The 11,403-nt window shown below is 42.9% G+C and overlaps 1 non-coding gene across 1 annotated transcript; it reads right to left on the bottom strand.

Moving 5' to 3' along the window:
- Positions 1–337: 337 nt before the first annotated feature.
- On the bottom strand, positions 338–411 carry trnat-agu (transfer RNA threonine (anticodon AGU)). Its single transcript has one exon. It is a non-coding gene; the product is annotated as a tRNA-Thr (tRNA).
- Positions 412–11,403: the final 10,992 nt, after the last annotated feature.

Raw genomic sequence — 11,403 nt, 5'->3', positions numbered from 1 at the left:
CTTGGACACAAAATACGACCCATTGTTGTGATTTTAATGAAATTACAAGTGAGGAATGTGGGAACAGCATAAGAATTACGAGCGAATGTTGACGATCCCTTGGGCTTCAACTCAATCTATTCACAAGCACGATCTCTTTGTTTCTTTTGTGCCCAAATTTTAAACATCAGGCTTGAGTTTAATGCATTAGCAAGCATGGAACATTTGAGTGGTGCCCTGCAATGACTTTCAAATAGCCTTGTAAAATCCTTTCCTTGCTGGTTCCTGAACAAACAGAAATGTTATCCTCGGTTATTTTGTTGCGCAAAGTCAAAAATGAGTTAAACATTTTGCATTAAGGCTCTGCTGGGAGTTGAACCCAGGATCTCCTGTTTACTAGACAGGCACTTTAACCAACTAAGCCACAGAGCCATCTGATAAGTACCTGCAGACCCATCTGATAATAAGTACCTGATAAGTTCAATTTCAATGCAAAATAAATTTTAATTGCAAACATCGAACATAGAAAAACAGATTTACGCTTACTGAATCCAGCCAGTAAAATATATTTATATTCTATTATTCTGGTATTATTGATAACTTATTAGAAAATGGTACAATGTCATCTATATACTAAAACTCTCATTTGTTTGTTTGTTTGTTCCTGAACTACAGCCAAAACGGTACACGATAGCGCGACAATTTTAAGCCCACCTTACTCACCGTCGTCCCTTTGGTGCTAATGGAAGAAGTTTAATTGAAATCGGTGTTATATTTTTAAAGTTATTCACATTTTAAAGTTTAAATCTATCTCCTAGGGAGATAGGGGGGAAGGGAGGGGGGTGGAGGGAGGTGGGGTAGGGAGGGAGGGGGAGGAGGGGGGATAAGGGGGGTTGAGGGGGATGGAGTGGTGGGGGAGGGGAAGGGGGAAGGGGAGGGGAGGGGAGGGGGAGGGGGGAGGAGAGGGTGCTGCACCAATGCAGGAGAGGTTTCGACCCAACGGGTCCTCTTGGTCTAGTTCCATTTAAAATGGAGAAGAATACCTCCCATTTTCATCCCTTCCTCACGTAATTGATAGGCTATGAATCTCTTCCAATTATTGTGATAACACTCAGAGATAAATGTTATTAATTCCCAAATATTTGTTTTCAACCCTTAGGGCTCCTATTTATTTACCTCATTATTTTTTTGCATGAATATTTGGAGAGTAGCATCTACTATATATTCATATTTTTTCTAATCAAAGCAAAAAGGTAAACTCATTTTTAATTAACTATCGGATGCTCAACTATAGAGCAAAAAAAACCCTGCAGGTGCTGGAATCTTGAGCAAAACACAAACAGCTGCAGCAACTCAGCCAGTCAGGCAGCATCTGTGGAGGACAGACAATGTTTCTGTTCGGGTCCCTTCTTCAGGGTGATTGTAATAGTGGGGAGAAAGCTGAAAAAGAGAGGTAAGAGAGGTGGGAAGAGGTCAATGATAGGAGGGTACCCAGAACATCACCCGTCTATTCCCTCCACAGTTGCTGGCAGACCCGTTGATTCCTCCAGTACTTTATGTTTGCTGATGTTCAACTATCTTTCAGCTCAGTTTCTATATTTTATAGCTTAACCGAATGGTATTCTCTAACTTCCATCTCTCTGCTCTATTGCTTTGTTTCTGCTTTTGACTTGATTGATTAAAAGATGGAGCATGCCCTTTGACTCACTAAGTCCATGATGACCTGTTCACACTAGTTCTATGTTATCTCACTTTCGCATCCATTTCTTACACATGGGGCGATTCACAGAGGCCAATTAACCTACAAACCCGTGCGCCTTTGGAGCCTGGGAGGAAACCAGAGCACCAGGTAGAAACCCACAAGGTCACAGGGAGAAGGTGCAAACTCCACACAGGCAGCACCTGAGGTCAGGATCAAACCTGGATCTCTGGTGCTGTGAGGCAGCAGCTCTACCCGCTGCACTGCTCTGCCACCCGGTGCTGCTATTCAAGTTGTTTGCAGTTTTTGTGTTAATTTTTTACTTTCGTCTACCAATTTATCAAATTTGTACAAACCTTCATTTCGATTCCATTCAGCTTTCTCAATCTTCTCTGCAATGGTTTTGTCGAACTAGGCCCTTCTTATTTCACCACAAATGATTCTTCCAATCAATGTTTTCACTTTTTTTTAAGTGCCGTTTTCACAAAAGCACAGATCGTTAACCGCCCATGGTACCTCTAAATCACTGACAGTCTGATGTGGAATACAATGCAGGTCAGATTGAAATGACATAGCAGGGAAAGAGTAAGGATGTTTTCAACATGTTTATTCTCCATTCATATTCTGTTTATTAAAGTCTAATATAGCTGTCCCGCTATTTTTCCACAGTCATCCCTGCATGAAGCAAGCTGTTTTCTTTCAAATTTTGGTTTGACAATCTGTAATCCCTTGACCTTTTTCTTCACATTCAAGATTTTTCATCTGATTAGTTCGATATTGAACTTTCGAGCTCCCACGTGGATAATCATCACTTTTTTTTTCCAAACTTTCTTGAACATTCTGGCTTGGAACTGATATTGGACATCTCCAATTGAAAACAAAAAGTGGTGTTGTGTATCGGAAAGAACTGCAGATGTTGCTTTAAACCAAAGATAGACACAAAATGCTGGAGTAACTCAGCGGGACAGGCAGCATCTCTGGAGAGAAGGAATGGGTGACGTTTCGGGTCGAGACCCTTCCTGTGTAGTTGGCGGGAGCCTTAACCCAGAGAATGCATGCTCAACCTTTTAAATTCAGGATGGGAAATCTGACTCATGACTTTGCAGTGGGATTTTCATTCGCACGAGAAACACCGGACCAGAGGGCGGCACGGTGGCGCAGCGGTAGAGTTGCTGCCTTACAGTGGCAGAGACTCAGGTTCAATCCTGACTATGGGTGCTATCTGTACAGAGTTGGTATGTTTTTCCCGTAACCTCTGGGTTTTCTCCGGGTGCTCCGGTTTCTTCCCACACTCCAAAGACATACAGGTTTGTTGGCTAATTGCCTTGGTAAAAATTGTAAATGATCCCTAGTGTGTGGGAAAGTGTTAGTGTGTGGGGATCGCTGGTTGGTGTGGACTCGGTGTGCCGAAGGGCCTATTTTCGCGCTGCATCTCTAAACTAATCTGAACCAGAAAATTCTCTCAAATGATGTCAACCGTTGTGCAAAACCTAAAGTTTATCTCCACATCCCAAGAAGAAGACAAAATGTCCATTTTAAGTCACAAAGCAATGAATTTTCAATATTTCAAAGTGAGGGGGGAAAGATTTAATAGGAACCTGAGGTGTAACTTTTCTTGCACAAAGGGTGGTTGGTGTATGGAATGAACTGCCAGACGAGGTAGTTGAGGAAGGTACTATTTGCAATGTTTAAGAATCATTAAGACAGTAATATGGATAGGATGGGTTTAGAGGGATATTGGCCAAACGCAAGCAGTTGAGTCTAGTGTAGGTGGGACATGTTTGGTGTGGGCAAGTTGGGCCAAAGGGCTTGTTTCCTCGCTGTATGTGTCTATGACTATGACTCTATTTAAAGGGCCAAACCTGCACATGTATTATCTGAGGAGTTATTTCATTGCAGTGCAGCCTCACTGCTAACTTTACCGACATCCCACACTTAAGACTGAGTCCAGTTTGCATCTTTAACAATGTTGTCCATTAGCTGGGAGTGTGCTACTTATAATGGCTGTCCTTTTAAAAGCTGACGCCTACGGATAAATCTGCCGCGTCATCAATCGAGTGATCTTTCAATAGAGCAATCCAAAATTGCATTCTTTGAAATTAATCGTAGCATGGTGTACACAGTGCAAATCCAACAACACTGTTCTGGGAACCTTGCAATTAAAGATTATAATCATTAATAACTTGTAACAGCAATGTCAGTTTGGAGCGCAGTACAACTTTAATGCCATATTAAGATAGGTAGGAATTTCTGATCTTGCAGATTTTATTTCTGGTTCATTTATGAGTCACAAGGTCTCTGCCTCTGACTTTGGGCTTCTCCCCTTCATTCACGTTGCCATGAAGCACTGGAAAGAGATAGAGAACTTAGTAACATGGTGCCAAGACCAGAACCTCTCCCTTAATGTCAGCAATGCGAAGGAGCTAATTAATGACTTCAGAAAGTGTGGTGAAGCACATGTCCCAATCAGCATCAATGGTGCCAAAGTGGAAATGGTCAAGGACTTCAAGGTCCTGGGTGTACATATCACCAATAGTTTGCCCTGGACCAGCCATGTTAAAGTGGTGGCCAAACTTTAAAGTTGTGGTCGGGACATTAGACGATAAAACACTCATGACTCTTGAAGAACACAAGAAACTGCAGATGCTGGAATCTTCAGCAAAACACAAAGTGCTGGAAGAACTCAACGGGCCAGGAGGGAGTGGACAGAATGAAGAGAAGAAGGCTCTGAGGAAATCTGAGAAGGGTCCTAATAGAAATATAATCTGCCCATTCCCTCCACCGGTGCTGTCTGACCCGTTGTGTTCCTCAGGCACTTTGTGTTTTACTTCAACGGACAATTGGCACATGGAGGTTAGTTGCTGATTGATTTACTTTGGCTTTTGGTGGGAGTCCACAAAACCTTTAACCTAAAAAATGACCAGGGAGCAGTGTGTCGCAAGATAGCAGAGTTTGTTTTCAAATCAAGACTCTATGAAAACCGATATGAAGTTAGCACGATCTCACTGTGGCTGTGTGGGTTTCCTCCAGATTGCTCTGATTTCCTCCCACATTCCAAGGATATCATAGCCATAGAATCACACAGCACAGAAACAGGCCCGACTCATCCATGAGTGAGATGCCCCATCTAAGCTCATCCCACTTACCCACGTTTGGCTCATATCCCTCTAAACCTTTTTTTTATCATGTACGAGCCTAAATATCTATTAAATGATGTTATGTTACCTATCTAAACTACCTCCTCTGGCAGCTCGTTCCTTGTACCCACCGACCTCTGTGTGAAAAAGTTGCCCCTCACATTCCTATTAAACCTTTCACCTCTCACATTATACCTATGTCCTCTGGTTCTTGATACATCCACACTAAGACAAAAAAAAACTCTCTGCATTCATCCTATCTTTTGCCATCCAGATTCCCAAACATGTAGGTCGGTTTATCAATTAATTGGTCACATTTTTTTAGGTACGTGAAGAGGAAAAAAATAGTCAAGGCAAATGTGGGTCCCTTGAAGACAGAAGCAGGGGAATTTATTATGGGGAACAAAGAAATGGCAGACGAGTTAAACCGTTACTTTGGATCTGTCTTCACTGAGGAAGATACACACAATCTCCCAAATGTTCTAGGGGCCGGAGAACCTAGGGTGATGGAGGAACTGAAGGAAATCCACATTAGGCAGGAAATGGTTTTGGGTAGACTGATGGGACTGAAGGCTGATAAATCCCCAGGGCCTGATGGTCTGCATCCCAGAGTACTTAAGGAGGTGGCTCTAGAAATAGTGGAAGCATTGGAGATCATTTTTCAATGTTCTGTAGATTCAGGATCAGTTCCTGTGGATTGGAGGATAGCAAATGTTATCCCACTTTTTAAGAAAGGAGGGAGAGAGAAAACGGGTAATTATAGACCAGTTAGTCTGACATCAGTGGTGGGGAAGATGCTGGAGTCAATTATAAAAGACGAAATTGCTGAGCATTTGGATAGCAGTAACGGGATCATTCCGAGTCAGCATGGATTTACGAAGGGGAAATCATGCTTGACAAATCTACTGGAATTTTTTGAGGATGTAACTAGGAAAATTGACAAGGGAGAGTCAGTGGATGTGGTGTACCTCGACTTTCAGAAAGCCTTCGACAAGGTCCCACATAGGAGATTAGTGGGCAAAATTAGGGCACATGGTATTGGGGGTAGGGTACTGACATGGATAGAAAATTGGTTGACAGACAGAAAGCAAAGAGTGGGGATAAATGGGTCCCTTTCGGAATGGCAGGCAGTGACCAGTGGGGTACCGCAAGGTTCGGTGCTGGGACCCCAGCTATTTACAATATACATTAATGACTTAGACGAAGGGATTAAAAGTACCATTAGCAAATTTGCAGATGATACTAAGTTGGGGGGTAGTGTGAATTGTGAGGAAGATGCAATAAGGCTGCAGGGTGACTTGGACAGGTTGTGTGAGTGGGCGGATACATGGCAGATGCAGTTTAATGTAGGTAAGTGTGAGGTTATTCACTTTGGAAGTAAGAATAGAAAGGCAGATTATTATCTGAATGGTGTCAAGTTAGGAGGAGGGGGAGTTCAACGAGATCTGGGTGTCCTAGTGCATCAGTCAATGAAAGGAAGCATGCAGGTTCAGCAGGCAGTGAAGAAAGCCAATGGAATGTTGGCCTTCGTAACAAGAGGAGTTGAGTATAGGAGCAAAGAGGTCCTTCTACAGTTGTACCGGGCCCTGGTGAGACCGCACCTGGAGTACTGTGTGCAGTTTTGGTCTCCAAATTTGAGGAAGGATATTCTTGCTATGGAGGGCGTGCAGCGTAGTTTCACTAGGTTAATTCCCGGAATGGCGGGACTGTCGTATGTTGAAAGGCTGGAGCGATTGGGCTTGTATACACTGGAATTTAGAAGGATGAGGGGGGATCTTATTGAAACATATAAGATAATTAGGGGATTGGACACATTAGAGGCAGATAACATGTTCCCAATGTTGGGGGAGTCCAGAACAAGGGGCCACAGTTTGAGAATAAGGGGTAGGCCATTTAGAACGGAGATGAGGAAGAACTTTTTCAGTCAGAGGGTGGTGAAGGTGTGGAATTCTCTGCCTCAGAAGGCAGTGGAGGCCAGTTCGTTGGATGCTTTCAAGAGAGAGCTGGATAGAGCTCTTAAGGATAGCGGAGTGAGGGGGTATGGGGAGAAGGCAGGAACGGGGTACTGATTGAGAGTGATCAGCCATGATCGCATTGAATGGCGGTGCTGGCTCGAAGGGCTGAATGGCCTACTCCTGCACCTATTGTCTATTGTCTATTGTCTATTGTCTATTGTCTATTAAAGTTCCTGTGGCGTGTTGGTGAGTGGTAGATTCTGAGAATAATCGATGGCGATGTGGGGCGAATAAAAAATGGGATTGATATAAAGTCTGCTTAAGGGTTACTTATGAGCTTCTGGTCCAGTATCCTGACTTTATTCTCTCGGAGTTATCTTCCATTATGTATCCATTCTCCCGTCCCATTGCCTGCAGCAGCAGGGAACAGCAGAGCAGCGGTGGACAAGACAGACACACAGCCTGGCCAGGCCGCCCCCTGCAATTCCAACCCAGTGCCCCCATCAGGACAATGGGCCTTTATGGCCAAGTTAAGGCTAACTTTTTTTTAAATGTTGGACTTAAAAGGTACAGGATGTGCCTAAAACATGGCGAGCCCTGTGTATTGGCTCAATAGAAGATAGACACAAAATGCTGGAGTAACTCAGCGGGACAGGCAGCATCTCTGGAGAGAAGGAATGGGTGACGTTTCGGGTCGAGACCCTTCTTCAGACTGATAGAATGGTCTCGACCCGAAACGTCACCCATTCCTTCTCTCCTGAGATGCTGCCTGACCCGCTGAGTTACTCCAGCATTTTGTGCCTACCTTCAATTTGAACCAGCAACTGCAGTTATTTTCCTACACATCTTACATCTTACATAGAAACATAGAAACATAGAAAATAGCTGCAGGAGTAGGCCATTCGGCCCTTCGAGCCTGCACCGCCATTCAATATGATCATGGCTGATCATCCAACTCAGTATCCCGTACCGGCCTTCTCTCCATACCCCCTGATCCCTTTCGCCACAAGGGCCACATCTAACTCCCTCTTAAATATAGCCAATGAACTGGCCTCAACTACCTTCTATGGCAGAGAATTCCACAGACTCACCACTCTCTGTGTGAAAAAAAACATTCTCATCTCGGTCCTAAAAGACTTCCCCCTTATCCTTAAACTGTGACCCCTTGTTCTGGACTTCCCCAACATCGGGAACAATCTTCCTGCATCTAGCCTGTCCAACCCCTTAAGAATTTTGTAAGTTTCTATAAGATCCCCCCTCAATCTTCCAAATTGCCGCTCCACTGTGAATTCTCCTCAAGGTATGTCCACTTTGAACACATTCTCCTCCTCTCTTCGACGAGAGTTTAGCAACATGCTCTCTCTCTGCACCACCTCTGTGATTCCTCCTGCCCTCCTACTCTACGACCACGCTTTGTTTCCACTGTCTTCCTGTCTCCTACTACATCCTATCTTTGTCCCTCCCCTGACATCAGTCTGAAGAAGGGTCTCGACCTGAAACGTCACCCATTCCTTCTCTCCAGAGGTGCTGCCTGTCCCGCTGAGTTACTCCAGCATTTTGTGTCTATCTTCAAGTACCACTGAATCATATATCTACCTGTGTCTACCACTGAACCATATATCATTACAACATCCAGAACCTTTGTTAAAGGATGAAGGGGTCAAATGATAATTACTTTCCCCAGCACGTATTCTTGGAATAACGTCACTAGAAGTGATTTATGAGTCATCCTTTATATCATTTACATTTTTGGGAACGGCAAACTTGCTTTAACATTTACATAGATTCAGAAATAAATAATTCATTGATCCCAAAATGCTTTGGGACGTTCTGAGGGTATGGAATACATTCAAGAGAGAGCTAGATAGAGCTCTTAAGGATAGCGGAGTCAGGGGGTATGGGGAGAAGGCAGGAACGGGGTACTGATTGAGAATGATCAGCCATGATCACATTGAATGGCGGTGCTGGCTCGAGAGGCCGAATGGCCTTCTCCTGCACCTATTTTCTATTGTCTATTGTCTAAATGCATTTTGCACATATAAATTCCTACCATTATCTTTGCATCAACAGATAATTTAAATAAGCAATTACTCCAGAGTTCACACACCTTGCAGCCAGTAATCTATTTACAAATCTTACCCTCCTTGCAACTTAAAATGTTTAGATAATTCCCTTTATTTTTTTTTCAGCTGCAGTGGTCTGGTTTTGCTGTCTTGGGAGTTTTAATCTATTCTGAATCGTATTTCTTGCCATTTCACATTTTTTCCCTTCATATTTAATTTTGCTGTGTTTGCCCCTTTTCAGCTTCATTCTTTCATAGAGTCATAGAGCCTGCAAATAGACCCTTCGGCCCAACTTGCTCATGCTGACCAACTTGTCCCATCAACTTGCCTCGTTGCCCCTACACCAGTCCCACCTGCCTGCGTTTGGCCCACGTCGTTCCAAACCTTCCCTATCCATGTACATGTCCAAACGTTAAACTAAATATGTTTAGTTTAGTTCAGAGATAGAGCATAGAAAGAGCCCCATCGACTCGCAATGTATGTGCTGAACATAATGTCAAGATAAACTAATCACAGGATCCACATCCCTCCATTCCCAGCTCCTATTCCTGACTCCTATTCACCTGTCAACAAATTAGCTTACTAGAAGATTGCCAATTAAAAAGTGAAAGACAAGATTTAGTCAACAAGAAGATTTAAACAAATCTGCAGTATGCTTCAAGTCTATTCCTTCATTCAACGCTGTAAACTTTTCCATTTTAAAGTGAATTAAGATGGGTGCATTTACTCATTTTTACATCCAGATTACTTTGGAATCCCTCATATCTTCTCCGTCATTCAATAAGATCCTGGTTGAATTTGATTGTGACTTTATCACTGCATCTCCATCTTCCCTTATGTCTGAGAAAGGGTCCTGACCGAGAACGTCACCTATCCATTTTCTCCAGAGATGCTGCCTGACCTATTGAGTTACTCCAGCTCATTGTGTCTACCATTGTTAAACCAGCATCTGCAGTTCCTTGTTATTAGGAATTGATTCTACTCCATCTTAAAAATATTCAAAGACTGCTTCTCCCACCTTTTAAGGGCAAGATTTTCAAAGAATCATGATGTCATGGGAAGTAACTGCAGATGCTGGGTTAGACCAAATAGATACAAAATACTGGAGTAACTCAGTGGGTCAGGTAGCATCTCTGGAGAAAAAGGAATAGATGGTGTTTTGGGTGGAGACCCTTCCTCAGCCTGAAAAAGGGTCCCAACCCAAAATATTACCTATCCATATTGTCCAGAGATGCTGCCTGACCTGCTGAGTTACTCCAGAATTTTCTGTCTACCTTTCCAAAGAATCTGACGATTTGGGAGAGAAAAATCATCTTGCCTCTGTCTTTAAATTGGTGACCTTTACTATATATATTTTGTGTCATCACACAACTGTTTGCCAATAGCGAGCAAATTTTAGTGCCACGTCGTTGGCCTCTGCAAGATCCTTTACTGTGCATGTGTCATGCAGCACGTCACAGCTCAGGAGATGTCCCATAGTCTGGAGGCCCCGTCCGCACTCACAGTCTGTCGCAGTCTACCACTCCACACACTGTATCCATCGCGACCCTTTACTATTAAACTGTGGCCTCTTTTATCATTCAGGATATCATACAGTATGTAGCGGTCAAATCTTATCTTATTTTTCTAAACTGAAGCTGACAATATTCTTGGCTGACTAACCTTTGCTCAGATTGCAGCCACCTATTCCAGTAAATCTTCTCCAAAATGCTTCCATTGAATGAACATGTGTCTTCAAAGATTGAGATCATTACTGTAAATTGTACTCCAGATACAGTTTCACTAATGCCCTTTCTAGCTGAAGCGTAACCTCACTACCTTTATATTCCATTCTCCTGAAAATAAACAGCAATTTTTTGTGTGAGCTCATCTTATTACCTGTTGTCCAAACTTAATGGCTTTGTGCACATCACACACTTGATCACCCAGGTACCTCTGGATATCAGGTTTGGCGATATCTCAATATTTAGATTTAAGAGGCTATTTTTGTATTTTTCGTGCCAAAATTGAAAATGACACATTTTCCCACTTTGTACTTCCTTCATGGATATAGAGTTTACTTACTGTTGTCAAAGGAAAGACCACAAGTTTGGTCACAGTGTTCATATTTCAGCTACAACAAAACTTTTTAAAAAGATGTTGTAGTGGTTTTAATTTATGGAAAACATCCCCAAATAATTCACAATGCAAAATCAGAACATAAATGCCCGATTTAAAAAGGGGGGTTGATAATTAGGTTTTTTGCAAATAGGATGAGGGTGATTATTGAATACAATACAATATAATACAATATATCTTTATTGTCATTGTGCAGGGGTACAACGAGATTGGGAATGCGCCTCCCATACGATGCAATAATTTAATTAATTTAAACAACAACAACCCAACGAAACAAATTGTAACAGTTTTAAGACAGAATAAAGTGCAAGTAGATCTGTGCCGGATCACTGTGCGTTTTGACCATCCGGCTCAGCAGGACCAGTTCATAGCAGCTATGGCCCTGGGGATGAAGCTGTTCTTGAGTCTGGAGGTGCGGGCGTAGAAGGCCTTGTATCGTCTGCCCGATGGAA

This window comes from Rhinoraja longicauda, chromosome 6 (genome assembly GCF_053455715.1).
Source record: "Rhinoraja longicauda isolate Sanriku21f chromosome 6, sRhiLon1.1, whole genome shotgun sequence".
NCBI lineage: Eukaryota > Metazoa > Chordata > Chondrichthyes > Rajiformes > Arhynchobatidae > Rhinoraja > Rhinoraja longicauda.
The sequence above is the reverse complement of the archived record's forward strand: the minus strand, read 5'-3'. Positions and strand labels throughout refer to the sequence as shown.